At 38.4% G+C, this 22,190-nt stretch overlaps 1 protein-coding gene across 4 annotated transcripts in view; it reads left to right on the top strand.

Moving 5' to 3' along the window:
• Positions 1 to 348: 348 nt before the first annotated feature.
• Positions 349 to 22,190, top strand: part of LOC105668373 (kinesin-like protein KIF26A) — a 316,872-nt gene continuing 295,030 nt past the window's right edge. For 2 of the 4 annotated variants that reach the window (XM_067358966.1, XM_012360716.2), the window contains exons 1-2: positions 351 to 965; positions 1,203 to 1,711. The gene's annotated coding sequence lies outside the window, so the exon portion shown is untranslated. Of the gene's footprint in view, positions 966 to 1,202; positions 1,712 to 22,190 lie in introns of all 4 variants that reach the window. The other 2 variants (XM_067358970.1, XR_010891197.1) reach the window with 2 other exon arrangements.

The raw sequence follows: 22,190 nt of genomic DNA, 5'->3' as shown, positions 1-22,190 counted from the left end.
CAACCCACATCTATGTCTTGTATGGCAGAAATGAGCGGGAACGATATATATACACACCACTGTGAAGTTACCACTACGTATTTTCGTATGTCATAGCACAAATGGAATGCAGATAGGACTATGGTATTTAAAAATATAAACAGTAAATCGATTAATCGCAATTAAAAATCCTGAATTGTGATTGGTCGATTTGACTTACTGATAAATTTCACTACTTATGTAATTGGTTTTATGGTGATCAATATGTCGGAACGTGAGAAGTTCTTTCTCAAAGGAGAAAAATTGTAGGTATACTTTTAAACGTATAACTTATGTCATAATTAAAAAAAATATAACTATTTGAAATAATGTTCGTCTAGATCTATTTTCTCGGATATCGCTTGTGCAAAAGACCGATTTGACTTCGCTGTGATGTATTGTGAAGACGCACGCACATGGAAGGTTCGTCGGCGCAAGAGCGAGGGGAAGAGGAAGCTATGGAAAACAGAGACGGGACCTACTCATAAGTCAGACGGTGAGCGAGAGATAAACGGCATAAGACAGGAGAGCGAGACGAAACATGGGGTCCCGTATGCGTTCGCTTCCGCGGCGGGCGGCCGGCCGGCCGGTCGGATAGGCAGGCAGGGGGGAGCATCAGAACGGCAACCGAGCACAACGCAGTGCACGCGCAGCCGCCGGGACGCGCGCATCTCGTATGTTTTTGCTCTTCTGAGGGAGGAGGAGGAGAAGTTCGTAAAATCGTGATCAACGCGGCACTGCGCGTTCGGGTCTCGCGGTTGCATCTAGGCATAGTAATACGCAAGCGATCGGGTGTGCGAATTCAAAGGTTTTTTTTTTTTCAAATCAAAATTCGAGTGGCCACCCTGAGTGATTCGTTCGCGACGATACGCGCGAAGTTGTAGTGACTGTGCGCTCAGCGAAGAAATTTGCCAGTCATCGGTCAGAGACGAAGCACGGCGAAAACGGTAAGATGATTTTGGATTTTTCATTGAGAAGTCACGGCGCTTTCAAGTCGTCGATTTCTTCCGCTCTGCAACTGTGCCGCTTCGCATGCGCTACTTTTGCGGCAGACTAAAAAGTTGCTCGAGTATTTAGTCCTACCGAATTAAATCACGGCAATTGTGTAGCGCATGATAGATTAAGAAAGTCATAGTTTATCGAAAGTCGTGTATTTTATCATCTCTGATTTTCTCTAATTACAGGACAACTAATTATCGTACGACAAAAATCGAAATGTATTCATTGTTCAGTTTCGGAATTTTCGTGTGATCGTTTGGTCTGGTTTACAAACAATCGAGCGCATAAAAATCATGGCGCGTCTGCGTCGTAAACATCGCGGTTGGTAACACTTTTGCGTGTTTATTTTGTTACGCGGATTCGTGGAATATTTCGGTGCGCGGCATCGGGATTTTCATGTGCGGTGATTGAAGTCGTGCTGCATTTCTGTCCCGTCGTGATTCGAATTCCCGCTGTGTTCGGAAGCCGGAATCGCGCGCGCTCCGGCAGTCTCGTAAAAGCGGTAAATCGTATATCATAAATTCGCGAGTGTGCAACCAGTTGACGTGGGAGTCGTCGAAGGACCTGCAGCGATGCTGGACCTGCATGGAAGGACGCCGTGGAAGGAGGTGGATGATCTAACGATTGATCATGAAGCGCCATACTGTGATCACCGCTAAGGAGCTCTGTGACGACATTCAACCTGCGAATTTGGGTGAGTCTAAAAAAGATTATCACATGACTTTGTATTAAAATTGAAAGAATATGGAATCATTTCAACGTCTATTATCTTTCCTTAAGTTTATCTGTTTTTTCTGTTACATTATGTAAACGTTATGCTATATTATTTTACTGTTATTTCAGCATATTCATTACGGAAATTTATTCGAATAATTTTGATTGTAGAAACAATTGCATTTCTGTTATTCAATATGGTGATGCATGGTAACAATTACCGTAGTTTTTATGAAATTTTTATGAATAATAATATTTTTTATAAAATTCGGTAAAATGTCACTTAATTTGATGCTGTGTGACACAATTAATTATTTTGTTATCCATTTTTTTTCATCTCGTAATTACATTAATGTCAGTATTGTAATTATCATATATATATAATATCTGTTTTTTCCAATGATTATTGGATTATTCAATAGCCGTATTGTACGGCACAATTATACAAGGTTACTATAATTGCTATCATTATAGGATTGTAATATTCGGATTTATACGATGTATGTGTTTATCGCGTGTAAATAGATACTGTGTAAATAAAATAGATATTAGATTCCTAGATATTAATAATACGTGTATGCAAATGGCAAATATGTTTCGAAATATTCCGTATTCTATCAATAACAAATTACATTTGTATAAATATTTGTTATCAAAAATGCTGCTATTAAAAGTAGCAAAAATTTATATGAATAGAAAACGAACGCAGACGCGAGCGTTCGTTGGCTCACATATTTTTATATGGAAAAAAATAACCATTATATTTTTAAAAAAATTTATTTAAACTCGGACTTTATAACATTTTATTAATGTTTTGAATATTAAATATTAATTTAATTAACAAATAATAATTTAATTGGTATTGTGGTACAATAATCATAATATCACGAATTAGAATTTGGTCGAAGTAAATCGAGATAAAAATGATTTCAATTTATCGTAATCTAATTGCGGTAGCGTTGCAACATCGTTGTAAAATATAGTATTTGAGAGCTAAAAAACAGTGCAATGTGTTCGGTTACTCGACGAAAAGATCGTTAGTCTGGCGCAGCTTCCGTGAAAGGTTGGAGAACGCGACATGATTCCGTTGAAGAAGACCACCTCTTCAAGTAGGCGCTTAAACGTCAACATCTTGGAGAGCGCAGTCACTCGCTACGAGTGCATCGGTGGAGTGCAGCAGCCGCTCCTCCTCTCGTGGTGTCTCGATTTCCTCTCTTCTGTCCTCTTCTTTCAGTTCGCCCTTCCCCCTTTGCCCTTGGAGAAGAAGCGGCAAGAATTAATGTGCGGCATAACGAGGAATTCATATCAATGGAATATTTCCAGTCGTTCTATTAATTGCACTTCCATTTCCGCTCCACCGATTGCACTCGTGATGTATGCGAAGTATATTTGAATTGAGTTGCTTACCATACAGGTTGTTGAAAATAATTTAAAGTATATTTGAACCAGACAGTTGATTGCTGATAAATTATGTTTTAGGGCGAGGAGACTGATTTATCATCGATTATTTTATCAGTTTCCATTTGAAGCAATATTGGTTGTTGAAGTAACTTGATACATAATATACTTTGCGTCAAGTTTTTGACGATTAAATTATTTTTAAATTTAACAAAAATATTATTTCAATATTCCATTTGGAGGAATATATCACAAAATACATTTGCAAATATATGTAGAAGCAAAATGGTTTATCATGAAGCATATTCAAATTAGTGAAATTTATTACGAAGTGTATTCAACATTTTACTTTCCATATTTTTATCATGATTCTTGTCTTATCGTAAGGAATGTCTAGCAATTGTTGGTAAACTATATTGAAACAAGATAGCTTGAAGCTGAATATATTCAAAACTATGTCTAACCGCAAGAACATTCGCGGTGAGCCATTGTATCGTAACTTATTTCAAAATATATCCGGCTAGTAAACCAAGTTAGTTCATTACAAAGTGCACCAACATAACTTATAACAAAGCATATTGGCTGTAATATGATCTGTTATATTTAGCATCATGTCATATTCCATATAACGTAATGTATCGCGGATTATATTGAAGCGAGGTAACAATGCAGAATATGTGTGATGCAATATCTAACCATGGACAATATTCGCGATAAATTACTATAATTAATTTTGAAGCATATTGCTTCGTTGCTCTTGCGGCACGTAATACACAGTAAAGTGCATATATTCGTGCCAATATAACTTAGTATGCACATCTGGCACCTTATTACGGGCAATATTCGGCGCAATGTAACTTATCGCTATCTATATAATGTGAGATAGCTTACTGGGGATTGTACTCGAAACTACTAGCGACTGTAGAGCGTACCGGCAATTAGTTACTTTATCGCATAGTAATTCGTACTAATTTACCAGCGGCAATCGATAGGCAAAGATAGGAAATGAACGTAGATGACAGAGAAAAGGGTGAAGGGAGGGTGAAAGGGAGGACGGAATCACAGCATAGAGTCGGAGAAAATTGGAGAGATCGCATCGCTGATGAGTGCGCTGAACCAAGCTCTTCAGATCTAGGGGTGGTCCTACTCTAATTTCAGTGAGGCGTTTCTCCGCGCTTTTCTCTCTCTCTCCATTTTCGCGGTCTTCGTTTGGAGTCCGAGACTGCGTTGAAAGCGAGACTGTGTTACGCGAGTGTCGCTTAGACGGCATTGGGAGAGACGCAAGAAAGAACAGAGACGAATCACTTGTCCTTGAAGAAGTTGAGTGCAGTGAGAAGCTGGGAAACAGAGGACGGCCTTTTCTTCGCAGCTTTCCACCTTGTCAAGGAATTTTTCAATTGAGCATCTAATTCTGAGCCAAACTAATGTTTAGCCCTGTTAATAACGGGCGCTTTTAAGACACGCTGCCCACACTTGGAAAACTCGGCCGCGGATGTGTTACTAAAAAATGCAGTACTTAAGCCGCTTGCACTTAAGTAATATTTTCTGTTGCAAGAGTCGTGGCGGTTTTACGAGGTATATTTTATAAAAAGTGGGCCTCATAAACTGTGAAATATATATATAGTCTTTACTAAATGAAGTAACTGAAGAAATAGATAAAATATAGAAAGAAAATAATTACGTATTTATATTGTCCAGGATATTAAAATTTTCTAAGATAATACTAAAGATAAATTTAAAAACAAGTTAATAATAATAGATGATTAGATAAATGAGGTCGATTTTGAATTATTTTGGCAAGATTTCAGCTTCTTTTTCTATTTTACAAAATTATAAAAATTTATTGCTATAAGAAATATTTGATATTTGTATAAAATACTGTTCATATACTTATTTTTGAAAAAAAAAAGTTTCACTAAAATAAAAATATGTGGGCATAGAATATATAAATAAAAATTCTCGCAATTGTTTCGTCTCTCTCTTTTTTTTTGCGTCAATTTTATTAGATGCAAGAATTAACGCTATTATTTTATGGTGCCGATCTTATATTTACAATAATTAGCGATGCAAAATTTGTGGGATATAAATGAATGTGGTGACCGAACGAAAGAGGAGCGGAAATGTGCGGAGAGAGTAGCGCGGAGTTTCATTTTGGACGAAGAGCATTCTCCATAGTCGACTGGTTCGCTCTAAACAGGCAATATTACTTATTGACTTTGGCTCGGGCTTAGTTGATGGTTGACTAATTACGAACTGAATTTTGCAGAATTTGTTTTTGTCCGGCTTTACTTTTAGTTAATTTTTTGTAAATTTTTTTAATTTAAACTTTAATTTTATCATAATAAATAAGAGGTTTTTTTTAAAGGGAGAACAACGTTATTATATCATTGTAAAATTTTTTAAAATTAAAATTTACGTTGAAAAATGTCTAAACGTGGAAAATTAGGAAAGAAAAAAATTTGAAATATACAATACTAATCTCTCTCTCTTACTCACACACACACACATACAGAATTAAAGCATTGTTTTTTTTTTTAATATTTTTCATCTAAAATAATACTCTTTGCAGCAGTTTCAACCTGCTTTAAGCTGGCATATATTTGAATCAAAGGCTTTTGGTTTTCAACGAATGATTACTTTGCTAGAAATTTTTGTTGAGCTGTCGGTGAATGTTCATCCCGACAGCTGTCTGACTTGTCTCGTGTCTGTTCGCATCTCCAGTATTTTGCGCGACCTATTCAGCTTCGCATTGGGTTTATGGATGCTCGTAAAGTTTCGGGCTCTAGTCGCGAATATGTAGGTTTCTTCGCATTTTGCTTGTCATATGATCTCATCTCTGCGTCTTATTCCTTTTGATCTCTTAATGCATCTTTGCGGAGAGACATCCTCAGATTGCGGTTCAGCTTCATTCCTCTTTTTTCGCATCGTATAATACTCTTTCGCTGATGATTTTGCGTGAATGTAACGAGTTTCCAACTCTGCAATATTGATTTTATTTAACTGAATGAATATATCTTTATTTTATGGTGATTTTTCAATCTTTATTGTATGAATTTGCTTTGTCCGATTATTCGTTGTCCGATGGATTTGTTATCACAACGGAAATGGTATCATAACGTCTGTTTGCAGGAAATATTTTCCTGAAATTGTAATAATAAAAGCTGTCGCTGTATATGTTAAAAATAATACTACATCTCATATTTTGTATTGTAATTTTTAGTAATATCGCGTTCCGATAATGTAATGTACGTTTGATTTCAATTATATTTCGTGCAACATACACTACTGTTCATAAATTTACCGTGATTACGGATAAGTGGAAGGAATATACGAACAGTTATTAGGTATAGAGAATAAAGCATTTAGTTGTTTTTTTTATTTAAACTTTTCGTAAAAGAATGTGACGCAATGGGATTTTGTTGACTAATTTCAATGTTTGAGCATATAAAAATGAGATATGTTATACTTTTAAGATTGCAAAATCTAACATTTTTTATTGTAAAACAATTCTTATTATTAATGGCACATTGATAAAAATGCATTAAGCATTAACATTAAAAGATAAGAATAATGGAACATTTTATTTTTTATATTTAATGCGATTATGGAACATTTTATTTTTTATATTTAATGCGATTATGAAACATTTTGTTTTTTTATATTTAATGCGATTTTAAATATTAAAGAATTAAAATTAAAAAATTAATATAAATTAAATATTAAAATAATGATGATAAAATGGATAAACAGGGATTTCTTTCTTTGCTATATGTAGAGACTTGTGGACCGTACTGTATTTTTATATCTATAATGAGAAGTCAAATATCGATGGATCATCGGAGAATACGTGGCACGTCGACGGTACACCATCCGTCATATTATCGGTTTACCGGTGTGTATATTTTTTTACACGTTCTAATTATATCCGTCGCGCCAGTCCTGCGTACGGTCAATCCGGATTTCGGTCGGTCGACGGGCGAAATAACTCGAATCATATTACATGTGCGTTAATACGCCGCGTAACGCACTGACCCGCGCCGAAACGAGCAACGAATAATAAACGAACGGATCGGTAATGGAACGCCCGGATGCGAAAAGCGGAACGCGAGTCGATTTTTTTCTCCAATAAATGAGTTGTTCGCCATTCAACATTTGGTTTCCAATTCCCATCGCAAGATCCAGTCATATCCGAGAGATTCGTGCTTTCTGAAACAATCGAAGCGTATCGATACGAAATCGCACTAATTTGTTATCGCCATTATCGTAAGCGATAATTTTACATTGATTCACAATACCGTTTGTTTCACAATATCGAGTTTGCTTAGTACAAAAATTAGAAAAGTCAAGAATCACTCAATGAAGTCAATTTTTGTAAAACCAAATCACAGAAGATTAAATTTAATTTATAAAATTATAAATAATAATAACATTTTATTCTGCAATATCGGTATAAATTTTTCTCAGCAGCAAAATATATATATATATATATATATATATATATATATATATATATTATATAATATTTATAATTTTTATTTTTATTTCTATAACTTTCTATTAACTTTGGCGTTAATATAAACGCCAGTTTTTGAGTTTTTAATATTTATAAGAGAATATTACAAAATATTGATCTTAAGAAATTCTACGATTTTCCAATAAATTTTGAGAAAATGCATTCGCTTGCAGCCTAGACTTTCAATTTGACCGTTCGATTTGCAGGAAGTCGTCACGAAGATTGTGACGACATGCATTGGCTTCGGGCAAGCTCGTGTCTCTTGTATCTCCAATAATTATTCATTTTCCTGCGCGTAATTTGGTTTGATTTAATTGCAAACGATGGGTCGTTCGTCGCGTTTGCAGAGGTTTGCCCGGTTCCCCTCTCGCACCTCTCTGTCCTCTCTTTCTCTCTTTCTCTCTCTGCCAGTAACGACCCTTCATGGATTTCCCAGACTGGCTCAATATAAACTGCAATTTAATTGCCGAGTCGGCCAATAAACCATACTTCCTCCGTAATTTCGCGACCGAGGACCGCTCATTGCAAAATCAAGGGCGCGCGATCGAATTCGACGACGATCGCAATTAAGACATTTTTCCGCTTGCTATTAAAGTCGTCAATCACGATTGAGTTTATCGTTTACTATAATACAATTGTTTAAATATTAGTCAATTTTATATAATTGTTGAAAAGTATATAATTTTTTTATATATCTCAAGTATTTTTATAATAGATTTTTATCATTTACTGCAATTATTTACAAATTAAAGCTTTTGATTCGCTGTCGTAATAAGTCTATGCGCATTTTTGTTTGACCTGTACGCGTATTATGTGTGCTCAGTCATTGACTAATTGACAACATGAAATTAGTGTAGCTTATAAATGAAATTGGCATTTTATATTTACGTCCGGTTGCTTCGTATGTCCCTACCGCAATTATTAAAGCGATGATATAAAAGGGAGATACGTGGCGGATGCTCCTCGAGAGAGTATTACCATGATTTTCGGCGTTCCGTCATATATTATCCGGAGCGATTATCAGTCGAGTTTTGAAATCCCGTGAGCGAATGAACGAATACTACCGTGTTTATCCAGCGACGACGGTAATTACCGGGCCACGCGAGACCGCTTCGTGCCATTAAATTAATCTGCCGCCATCGATACCGCCCGACCGTGGCAAAATCCGCGGCCTTATGACGATAAATACGCAGTTACGGCGATCGGCCAGTCCCGCCGTATTTCACTCGCGACTCGCGATTTGTCACTTTTATGCGCCTTTTACGTCCCGGCCTGTTTCTCAAACATTCGTTTCTGTGCTCGTCTATTGCGATACTTGCGTTACCGAGGATACGTGTTGCGTATTCGATATATTGTACGCCGCTCGGTTTTGCTAGACGCGTGCCCGAGGGGAACGGCAATGCTTATAGCTAGTAGGCGTAGTGTCATGGAATATCGGGTGGCATTCGATCGAGCGTCGTTGAGAGGAATTCCAGAGGGTGGTATTGTGCCGCGAGAAGAGGTAGAAATCCAACTGGGATTGCGACTGGGGAGAAATTTCTATGCTTGAAGTACCGTCGATCTTGCGTCACTCGATACTATATTAACATCTGGTACATCTGCTAGGAAAATTTCTCTCGCAGCTTCCTTGCTAATTAATCTTCCGCGAATCTGCACGGTTTACGCATTACGTTCTACAATTTTTAAAAATATATTGTAAGAGATAGAACATTTCCTACACTTATATGTTTAATGATATTCATTTTTATTCAGGAAAAATTTTCAATGGACATATTTTGAATTGATAAATTCTACAATATTTGAAAATGATTTTAAAATTGTTCTTTTATTTATTAACTTTCTGAAAACAAAATGTGATAACGCAAAATTCGTAAAAAAGACAGATTGTAAAGAATTAAAAGAGAAAATCTGTTTAATCGTTTAATTTATGTCGATTACCGTTTCCGGCTTGAAGTTTGAAAAGAATTCTGCAATTCCTTATTATTGCAATTTCTCGGAAGCGTGATGAATGAGCCACCGAATGAATCAGAACATTTCTATGGAAATTCTCGCTTTAATAAATCCATGTTTAGGCGGAGACTCTGATCCACAGTCAATTGAGGTTTTGAATTTGAAAAACGACAGCATTTTACTACAATTTGCATGTTTAAAAAGACAAGTCGGTTGTTTTCATCGTGCGCGATTTCAGCGAGATTTTTGCAACGAGAAAATTATTTGCACCGATGCTTTCATCTTAAAAAGCGCGAGAAAAATCCGTTAAAATGGTGTAGATGAAAAATTTGTAGTAAAATGCGAATATTCTCGAAATACATATTTTACATAAAACAACTATGTTTTTTGCCTTAATATTTTTTTTCGGCAATAAATTACATAAATAATATTATTAATTCGATATTTTATTCTTATATTATTTTATGATTTAGAAATGAAGAATTAAGATTGATTAATCTCTTTGAATAAATCGATAAAAATAGGCCTAGAATTTTGAGAGGATACATTTTAAATTTAGAATTCGCAATGACGTAGATAGTTTATCCCGACTTTTATATAAATCACTATAACGCAAAAATTTTACGAACTATTTTCAATTCCTTTTTCTCAATCCGATTAAAGCGGACAACGTTATTGGTGGATCTTAACAGAGATAAAAGTGGAATCTGCACCATCTGGTACTCGGAATATCCGCCGCATTACCCTTGAAAGCTCACGACTCTCTCGAGAGACGCACTTCTCCTATGGTGCGCGTGCATTCATCGCGTAATTAACGTCTCGTAATTATAGGCGCGCAACGGAGAAAGAAAGAGAGGAGTCGGACACTCCATGTTTCGCGTGTTCTCGCTTCCCGGCCGTGGACATTACGAGCTTTCACGAGGCCGCACCGCGTGAATAAGGAACTCTGAAGAGGGTGTTACGTGCATTATGGACCTCTCGACGATGGGCCGAGTGTTGGGGTCTACGAGCCGTTCATCGCTCGGCCAAGACCCGGCTCGTTCTTAGGCCTTCTTTGAGACGGTCAGCTCTCCCCGTTTCTCTTTCGTCCTCGCTTCCTCCTTCTCTTTTTCTCTCTCTTACTCTCAATTTTCTGTCTTTCTTGTCTCCTCCTTTTGGATATTGCACGCTGCGTCTAATTCAGCGGTTGCTTACTCGGTTGATCCATGTATTTCGCAGGCGTCGCGTAACGTCGCCGCGAGGACGTCTTTAAGTCACCATCACGTCGAGAGAATCACCCGCGTTCGTGAGAAAACCGATAGAAACGACCCTACCCGTCTCGGTCTCTCTTTCTCTCTCATTCCGGAAACCACTTCGGCATTGACGAATGGAGGTGAATGACCTCTCGGTTCTTTAAGGGACGCGCCAGCCACTCTTTCCACCTGACTCCCGGCAATGAAGCTGTACGGCGATTCTTCACCGCCGAAGATAGGTCGGCTCGTGAGCGCGCTCGGGTGTCAATGGGATTAATGTTGCTCGATTAATGGGACTGTTCGCTGTAGGCGGTACGGAGGAGCCGGGCTCGGCTGATAGCGCGAAGTGTTGGCAGTAAATATAGCCTTCCCGAGCTCGGATAATTTTCGCAAAGCTCGTTTAACTTTATCAAGGTAACCGCAACCGAACGTCTTCATTCTCTCGCAAATGAGAGAAACGTTGGGATCGATTCATCACGCTGATAATCACGGGGGGCGATTCCTCTCACCGCCGCCTAATCGATTCTTTCGCGAGATTATTCGTGTTGGGATAATGCCGCCACGAAATGATGAAACAAGGCGAACGGGAAGGAAGGGAAACAATAATAGTTCATCGCAGTCCATAGTCCGTTAACGCGAATATTGCGGAAAGTTAGTCCCGGCTGATCGACGCCGACGTTGTACACGGCCCTTCTTCCCCTCACCCCTTGCGGGCTTGCGGTCAGACGGGCGAACGGAAGTTATGCGTTCGTATCGCTTCGCGCAACGCGCGGCAAACTGCATCGAACTGTTGCGAACGATGAAGGAATCATTAGTCAGGTCGATAGGTCCTCTGCTGAGTCATAAAGATAGCGGAAATCTCCGCTATCCCGTCGTTCATTTTTTACAGTCGCTCGTTAACATCGTGGTCGATACCCGACTGCTGAACATTTGAAATGATTTGTTTAAGTTTAAAAGCTGCTGTGTAATTCTATCATTTTTTTTCAGTAGAATGAGAATTAAAAATAAAACAAAATAAAATTAGTTAATTAAATTTATATTCTGCTATAATCGCGCACGTCTTTGAAAGCGTAACTGTTAGTGTGGATTTTATCCCAATTTTTGCACGTACTGAATGGCAGAATTAAACCAATTCCTGACTCTTTTTTTCCATTGAATGCGAATGCATAATTGTTAACGAACGAAAAATTTTCTGCAGTCAGGAACCGACGTTTGGCTCATTGAAAGTTTATATCATTCTGCATTCATGGAACTAGTATAAAGCTTAATGAAGCGCGGTACAATGGTGTAGCGGAAAATATGTTATTAACACTTGTTGGATTACTACCTTCATTTCCATTTCTCCGATATCAAAGCTTTTGTATAGTACGGCTTGAATTTAGTTTTCGCGATGCATGAATGTATGCAAAAATTTATGCTGTCCCGGTTATCTCTGCTCTTTTACTGTCGCGACACTGTTTATTAAAGCTTTTAATTGCACTTTTATGCTAACGAACGGTATAGAATATATTGATCATCGGCTGGAGATAAATAAAATATCAGCTATGCAATCGCGATATCTCGGCGCTAAAGCTATCAAAATTATCGCTCGATGCATTCGATGCAAATCTCCGAGGATTAATTCATTAATTTCTAGTATTAATTCGCGAATTCCACGTTTGCACCGACGTCGCATTTCATCTTTTGCTGCCCGACTACATTCCTCTCCCGAGCTCCGGCTGTACTCGCTCTTTCCCTTTCTCCGGTTCATTAATTACGACGGATTCCTGCCGCTTAACAAAACACTTTTTACTTTTGTCGAGTCCCGGCTGCGCGCTGAACAGGCACGAGTCATTCGGTCGCGAAATTGGTCACGTGGCTAGAAATGTTTTGTGTGCGTATCTCTAAGAGCGAGAGAAAAAAAGAATGTGTGTGTGAGAGAGAAAGAGAAAGAGAGAGAGTCGACTCAGGCAAGGGGAGATGCGCCACTTCGATCGAATCCGATTTGTTACGTAAGCGAGTGTGTTCCGCGAGAGACCCGTGTTTATCACGCTGTGAAAACCCTTGTCACGTGCAGGCGCGGAAGACGGACCTAAGTTCGTAACTGCAACGCTCCTGTTGCAATCCGCACGCTATCCGCACGTATTTCAATTTCGTTTATGATCCCGCCGTGCGCGAATTCGATGAATGCAAAGCTGCTCATTTGGCGTATTCCCAAAACGATAAAATTCTATCTGAAATCCCTTAAAATTGATAAATTAAACGACAACATTTGTGAATTTCAATATAATTGATAAAACTTTTTCTTCGGACTTCTAAAATTGGGGTGCTGATTTTATCTTTTCGTTATACATAAATTATAACTTTTTTATTTTAATCAAAATTGATTTTAACTTTTTTCGCACGTTGTGTAGAAATCTAAGAAAAACTAATTTCCAAAAAAATTTTTGACGCGTGGAGATTTTAAAAATTTCTAGAAAATTTAGAATTATTTGTAACTATTGATAAATTTTTAATATATTTAATATTAAATGCTAATTAAATTGCGAAATAAAATTATGAAAAGCAGAACATATACAAATAGTTTTATTATTTAATTGAAATATGAAAGAGAATCATTTTCAAAATGGAGAGTACAGAATAGAGATATAGATAGAGAAAAGGACGACAATATTATGTCTATTGATCGCCCACATTACGTTGGTCTACTCCCATCGGTAGTCTCTCGCAGGAGTCTGGATTCGAGCACGTGACAGGACCATCTTGCGTTAGATACATAACGCAATTATGGCTCCATCGGGCGTAATCACGTAATTGCATCGATGGAAATTTGTAGTGATCGTCAAAAAAACTGTTCACGATGCGATCTCACATCGTCTGCGATCTCCGACGAGTATCGACCTCCGACGTGGCGGCCGACACGGTTACTTCCGGTCTACGGCCAGATTTCATGGTGAATTAAAAATTTCGCATCCTGCCGGGGCGCGCGCTCGCCGGTCGATGAATAAAACATCGTTCTGCGTGGTTAGCCTGATTATTTACGCAGGTAGCGGCGAGCAGCCGCGCGAGCCGAAATCGATGTAGCCACGGCTTGTAAATATCGACCATTAATACACATCGCGCCGCATCTCTACGTGTGTGGCACAATGAAGTTTTTAACGCCGCTGTTTTGAAAAACAAAATCGCACGGGGAGAATGCATTTTGCATTTAAAGAAGTGATTTTTTTTTGTACCGATTTGCCGTGATTTTGATAAGTCGAATTGACAAAATATCGATGCTTGTGCAAGATAGACATAATCCGGGTAGTAAATGTTGGGCATAATTAAACGCACATGTTCGCTGTACGAGCTCCTCCCTTCCACCTGATTAATGATCTCAATGATTAAAAGCCGCGTGACTCGTGATAGGTTCGTATCTGCGCTCGCGGTTCTCGAGAGAAGAAGGGGTCGGACGAAGAGTCGAGATGCAATGAGAAAAGTCGATTAATAAGACTCTGCGTAGATTATTACTTGATTGACATGCAGAATCCGGGCTCTCGCGTACGTGTTCTGATATCGGTGATTATCTAGATAGATAATTGGAGGTGTATCTCTCTGATCCAATTATATGCTCGATACTTAATAATACTTGATATATATATGCATTCAATATATGTATATTATATATAGTCGATACTTAAGAAGCCTTCACTACTTACATGTTTAATTAATAGCGCATGAAATGATCCGTTTTAGCTTTTATGAATTATGTATTGCATACTAGATGCGCTTATTTATAATTCTAATATGAAAACTATTTATATCTTTAATATGACCTTAATAGGGAAGGACATATGAAAGTGATATTTTACATTTTCACATTTTAACATTTTATTCTAAAAATTAATTGCTTTTCTATATTTTAATATATATGTAGGTTAATTTTTTTTTAGTTTTTAAATTTGTTTTTGCAAAATATGCTTTATTATTGCTTATTTTTATAACAATTTTTATTTATATATTGTAGTTGATTCTAATCTAATTAGTTTTAAACTATCTAGAATTATATTAAAAAAGAATTATATTAAAACAAATAACGGCGTTTATTCTGGAGAAACACAGATTGTTCAAACAATAATCGTCAACGAGCAAAGTTACGAATATAATGATCTAAGGACAATTGCACGTTACGCAGAGCAGACATTTCAAAGTATCTATCTAGGGGTAGTCAGTTCCCCGTACGAATTGCATTTGCACGCGTTAGACGGCCACGTGGCTCGGTTCCTGGGAGAATTCCCCGCGCACAAGCGAGCGGACTGTAAAATCGCGCTGGGGATCATTCAGCGCGAAAGAAAGATGGTATACGTATAGAAAAGACCTCGTCCGTGCGAACTTCGCTTAGAAGTGGATTAAAGGACCGATCGTCGATTTCGTTCTGCTCGTTAATTCTCGCTTAATACGACCGACGTTAGCGTAATGCGTTTTCGAGAGCGAAAACGTCGTCTATTTTGTATCGACGAAGCAGTTACTTTGTTATCGCGTGTAGCCGTATTATCTCGGATTTACTTGGCGCCGAACGCCAGTACGATCCAATTAGGACCGTGGCGTTATTACCATAAAACATTTTAGTCGTAACTCGGGCAAACAGATTCGCCGTGCCGTGCAACAGTTCCCAGGTTTATCCCGCAGGGATTTAATGCCGAGGTATTTAACTACTTCGGTTCAATCGATTATTCTATGAAATAACGAAATAGCTAGGTGACATTCAAGTAAAACGCTTACCTTGTTTAAGTAAATTCGATATTCACTAATTGCATTATGCTAATATTTGCATAGCACTTGCAAACTTGGGTCGTTTCATTTTCGAGATTGCTTGAAATGACTTAATAATGAGATCTTTAACTGAATTCAGCTCAATTTCTCGTGGTAGGACAAGAGCAACAGAGAATAAATCGGGATAAGTCGTCTTTTTTTGTACAATACATTATAAACGGCTAATTATTCGATGCTTGCTGATTTATTGATCGATATTTACATGGAAACAAGTAGCATGTTTCTATCAAATGTCGCATAAAATATCGTCGATATCACAGATAATTACGTAATTGGTTCTTTAAGGTAGCTTTGTTTGCGTCCACTGCTCGTGGACTGCATCATTCCGGTTTAAAGCGTGGAACAAAAGCGAGTGTTCGATCACTCAATTGACAAGAGTAATTACGCAGTAAACGGGTGAATGCGCTTTGTAGTAGCAGTCTCGCTATGATACTCCTATTGTAAATCGCGGCTATGTGTACTGAACGTCTCGGGTTTCCTGCGTTTCTTTCAAGCCTTAGTCAATTTTATATTGCTTTTTTTTAAATAAAAAAATATCAAAATAATTTGTAAATTAGATGCAATATTGATTTAATTTTACGTGAATTTTTATTGAAATAAATTTTAAACTTAATAGTAAGTTGCAAAGCTTTGAAAAAATAACGCTAATCAGATTTTCGTGAAATTTTTCGGATGAAAATTTGCCAGAAAAATGTGTTCGTCAAAACAAGTGCAGCTGTACCTGTAGTGTGTATTTACACGCTTTCATTCGCTGCTTCCGTAATAATGCAGTTGAAATGTCGGCAATTTGAGTCTCTCTCACTAATGCGCCTGTAAACTGCACAAACCATCAACGTGACTACGCATATCGTCGACTGCGGTATTAAATATTTACTTGCTCGGTACCGAGTATCTTCTTGAATCCTCCCGGATCCTCTCGGATTCTCTCAGACAGTTATGTCTATTCTGGATATTGCCACCTAGGGACGGCGTTAACTTTGAATGCGTACATTCAAATAATATTCTATCTCCGACATCTCTCTGGATACGTGCGACGTATTAATGATAACTAATATTGTGTACGAGGAAGTCAGGAATTTATTTATCATAAGTTTTTGCTAATATTTGGTTATTTATTATTTATTAATTATTATGCATAACATTAATAATTATTAATTATAAATTATCATTAATTATTAGCTAACAAATATATTTGAAGTTTACGGTTTGGAACTTATGGTAAAATTTTAAAATACAGGATTAGGAAATGTGGCAGAAAATATGGACTTTTAAAAAAAATTTTATTAAACAGTTAATAGTACAGTTTTTACATACGTAATATTGCAAGGAAATTTATGTGTACGTATGCATAAAATATGATCTCATGTAGGAAATATTCGCATTGAGTGGGGATCTTGCAACTATTCCATCTCGCTACGCTTGATATAGATGATATTTAATTGTGCGCAATCATAATACTGCACTTCCGTCGACAACTTTCGTCGAGAGCCGCAATTTGCAAAATTCGCCCGCGGCGGCGGATGGCGCAGCGAGAATGAGAGTAATGAGAGAGCAGAGAACGCACGACGCAGAGACAGATTCAGCAATGTGCATCCGTGAATTTTACTTTCTATAGTTCGGCGAATGAATAAAGCACTCGTCCCATTCAGGAATAGAATCGAATGGTTGTTACAGCTTGCGTACTTTGCGCTCGCACTCATTTTTATCGTTACTCTCGGAGAACTTATTTGACTTTGCTGATCATAAGTTTTTCTTTTGCAAATTTTAAAAGCTAAAAGCTTTAATCTCACTTTTTCAAATTTTTCCACATTTATATGAATTACGCTTATTTATCTGATAGTTTCTTTTTATCAACTATGCAATCCTATATGTTTTTTTATAATATTTGGAAAAGCGTATTTTCGCATATTATTATATGCTTACGATCTCTAGTACTTCTTATTCAAAACTTACTGCATGAATTTAACGTAAGAAGATTTGAATTACTTTCTTTTATAAAACCTCGAATATCCGCTTTGCGTTGAAACGACTTGTTATGGCCATTAAACTGCGGAAGATGTTCAGTGTTGAGATAGAAATCAGACATACTGCAGAAACGTAACAAAACTGCCGACTCGAAATCTGGTGAAGTAAACGACCTTGTAAGCGTGCGTCTATTTTATGTGAAACAGTTTGTATGTAATAGTCGATATCCGGCTTACGACCACTCAGGCGATCCGAATTCGCATTTTATTGCTCTCTAATACTACGAACGCGGAGAATTTACCTTCCCCCTTTGCTCGTTTGGTTTTATCTACTTCCGCAAATCTTTCGTTGACGTCGACGAAGGAAAACAGTCAGGTATATATGTATATATATATATATTAAGCCGTGGTGGTTTTTATTGTATTTCCTTTCCATGTGCTGATCTCAAATCTCTTCAAAATCGATCCTTCGCGATTGAACTTTAGACGGCGGGCGACGGTCCTTCGCCTGCTATCGTCGCGAGACGATGTCTGCGTATGTTACTGTATACAGATATCTTCAATTCTTGTACATAGACGCAAATAGAGAGAACGAAGTGGAGGAAGGAGATGGGGGGTTAGAGGAGTGTTGGTGATTAGGCCGAGAGAGTTCTTTCCGGTTAGGTCTCCTCCGAGACTGATTCAATTGGCCGCCGCCGTACTTCGACAGACTCGTTATAATTGAAAGAGCGTAAAAGTGGTTACATTGTTGCGACTATAGTTATTTTGTTTTATTTCTGTAGTTAAAGCAGTTTAAAAAAATCACACTAATAAGATATCAAATATTAAATTTATTAATATAATTTGATTCCTAAATAAATTTAATTTAAATTGCGCGATATGTCAGTTTATTTCGTATCATAAATTTATAACAATCTGAACTTCATGAAATCTTGGTGATTTTTCGCAATTGTACGGAAAAGATGATCTATAGCACGTCGCAGTACTTTTGCAGATCTTATCTGCAGACGCGAGACGGTCTCTCGTTAATCCCGCACTAAACCACACTTAACGCCCAGGGCTTAGACAATAGATACGCGGTGCCCGCGTCGCGGCAGGTAGAAGGAATATTCGCTGAAGGGGTCTCTCTCGTACTCACGGCGGTCCCCTCGACAGGACGTTGAAAGCCACTCTGGGTGCCTTGCGAGCCAATATAAAGCGATATATATCCGTTTTCCCAGTGAAAACCAACCTAGTCAGAAGAACCTGCCTTATTGAAAGTGGAGGACATTGTGGCGGGGGTGGAAAAGGGATAGAAACGAGGAAGGAGAGGATTTATTGAAGCCGCGTACAGCACTGTTTCTATACCGCGCCCATCGTCGCTCGACGCTGGTAAAGTCGACTCTGCGCTCGTCTGCGCTTTCCATTGATTTGTTTAATAAATAGAACGGTATCGGTATTTATATTGCAAGCGATATAACGCGAGATGACGAGAAGGCAGAGAGCGATAGACGAAAACTCGCGATCGGATTTATTAGAATATTTGTGTTACACTTTTAATCAGCAGCAACAATCTCCCTCACGCGTTAACGCTGCTGTCGCGCTTTGAAAAAGCTCTGAACCGCAATACCAAACGAAACTCTCTAGATTCATCGGATTTTTCCAATACGTGTGTTTAGAGGATGCAATTTAGAAGCGAAATGTGCTTTGATCTTGAAAATCAGTTTTTACTCTTTTACATTTTTTTGTGTTGCATGCGTAAATATTGATCAGAATTTTGCATATCTTTGTTATAACATCAATTTGTTATATTATGAATAAATTAAGATTAATATCTGTCGTATAATCTTTCGCGCTGAAAGAATGCAATATTTTTCAAAAGTTTGCGTATATTTTTATTTAATATTTATGGAAGCAAAGAGTGGGAATGATTTCAAATTTTTTAATTGTTTTTTTTAATACTTTTGTAACTTTTATTTTTGAGAAGTGTAAAATTTTTCACATATATTTTTGTTTAATATAATACCGCGCTACATAGACATATATAGCGAGAGTTCTACTTCCCCGATATTATCCTCGTGCATTTCTGGTTTGTCGGAGGAATTTCCATTAGTGGAAGCACGAAATATTCTTGTATCGCTCGCGCGCGCGCCTTCGCCGACGTGAGCTCCTCGTTTCCACGAGATCCTCGATACCGTTGGATACGTGTAATCTTCGACAGTGGGCATTACCCTTCGAGCAGCAAGCGAAATGTGGTAGTAAAGTAAGTGTAGTTGTGTGCGACAGTAAGGAACTTGTCAGCAAATCGGTTTTCCGATGTCGCTTTGCAGTGAACTTTCTAGTTTGGGATACATTACTGCTATTACAAAAGAGCGGCAGTACAATCAGAAATCGAAATAAAGCGCGTCGTTTAGGCCAAATTAAACATATAAAAATAGTTAAAGTAATTAAAGTAAAACTTGAATCAATAAGTATTAATTTTCTGAAAATCGATGAAAATGTGTGTGTGTTTCTTAAGCGTTCCGTAATTTTTACATACATTGTATGTATCTTGTTATTGCTTTAAACGATCAACACTGTTCGGCTGCAGATTATATGCGGCGGATACGACGAAGCTGATAGCGATTCCGAGCCATCACAAACAAATAAATAAAGGGGGGGAGGGGGGGAAACGTTTGTCTGTATCAGCGCCATTCACACAACAGCTATTATCATCCCGCGTTGCAAGATTGGGAAAGCCGTGCAATTGACAGCGTGTAAACGCCTAACGTCATAACGCGCGAAATTCGCGTTTGCGCGCGGCAGTCGCGTCGTTCCGCACGATTGTCGGGAATCGCTGTGTGTGCCATGTGCGACAGCCGGAGAACGTTTCCAATAAGATACGAGCAATAAAAGACTCGCGTCCGCAACACGGTGGGACTTGCGTTTGTTCGTTCGTTCGTTCGCAGTTTCGCACGCACGTTTCTATTTGAAATGGGTACCAGTGGGAAAAACAAGAATGTAATAATCTTCGATAAAATGTATGAGCGAGAGAGACGGAAAGACGAAAAGAGTTAAAAGGGAAAAGGCGTCGTCGTTTTGGGATTTACACCGATCGATGCGCGATCGTTAATCGGCCAATAAGCGAAGGGGCCCGTGTACGGTTCGCGGGACAAAGCCGGCCATTATTTTTCAGACGCGCGTCTCTCGATCGACGCCTTGTATTTCGCATACTTTATTGCATGGTATTATCCGGGCCTTCTATCCCTTCCCCGGGCCTCTCCATTCGCATCTTGGATCTCGTGGGCGAGGCTTTACGAGTTAACCGAGCTCGGCGAACGCGAGAAGATGCGAAGAACGAGGATAAGAGAAAAAAAGAACGGGACGAGCGAAAATTCCAAAGAGAAATCAAAGAGAATGATAGGGGGAGAGACAGAGTGTCGAAGAGCCGAAAAGAGGAGGGCACAGGGACACTTTAACCATATAGATTGAATGAGTTATAAAGCTGCGTCACTTCCATAAGTTTATATTTTTTTTTAATTTCACAATTTATTTTTTCAACTTAAACGTTCTCAAAGAAACATTTGTAAGTTATACGGATATTATATAATTTATGTTGTTTTAAATACATTTACTAAATGCGAGGATTGATTTTTTTGTCGCAAATAAGCACATTTGCACTTTTATTCCATTCAAATTTTGTTAGCGTAAGACGTCTAAAGTGTTAAATCGGTTCGAGAGAAAAGACTCGGTGGAGTTGGTAGGGAGATGGGAAAGCGCCGCGCCGCGCGGAGAAGAAATGAAAAATCTGTCGAACCGACGTTCATTGGAAAATTGCGACCAGCCGCCTTCGGGACAGGATGATTAATGCTCGCAAAGCGTACGTACGTAGCTGCATCTCGGATGGAGTGCATCGCCGCCGCCGGAAGTTTCGGTGAAGTTTTCTCGCGCCGGGCAACTTTTCCTTCGACACTCTTCTCTTCGGAGTCGGGCCGGTGAAGCTTATCGCCCGGAAAAGACCGGCGTCCGTATCAGAGAACCGAGGGATATCCGCTCAGCTCGCGATATCCGTCGAACGCTTGGAAAAGTCTTTGGTGACTTGTAAGAATTCTCGCGAAATACGTAGACATAGCGCTACGCGAGTAGCGAAAATTGATTTATTCTTATTCTATCTCGATAATTGTTACTCGATGCAGCACACAAAATAATTATTATTTGCGTATTAGTCCATAAATTATATAAATATAAAACGTTTTTTTTTTATTTGCCATAAAACGCAGAAGCAGAGCTGCCGTCTACTCGCGAGCAATTTTACGAAATGACTGGTGTAATTCGCGCGCTCGAGTCAGATTACGGTGCGAATAAAAAAGTCGTCTTTTGGCAGATAAATTACCTGCATTTGGAAGAAGGCGGGCTGAGCACCGCTGTTTAAATGGCACGATTATTTGTCTCGTGCTTTATTTGTCGTTCTTTGCTCTCGCTCCATTTCGCTCTCGGTGTATAGTGCTACCGTCTTTCTCTCCTACATTATGTTGCGCTCTTTCGCCGTCTACCGCAGCATTGACTCGAGTGGATTTTTGCCACGGTACACGAGAGAGGTCGGCGACTCACGCAACGCGGCTACGGATCCTTAAAAACGGATCCATTAAAGTT

This window comes from Linepithema humile, chromosome 7 (assembly GCF_040581485.1).
Source record: "Linepithema humile isolate Giens D197 chromosome 7, Lhum_UNIL_v1.0, whole genome shotgun sequence".
In the NCBI taxonomy this organism is placed as follows: Eukaryota; Metazoa; Arthropoda; class Insecta; order Hymenoptera; family Formicidae; genus Linepithema; species Linepithema humile.
Note: the sequence above shows the minus strand (reverse complement) of the source record. Positions and strands in the feature narration are given on the sequence as shown.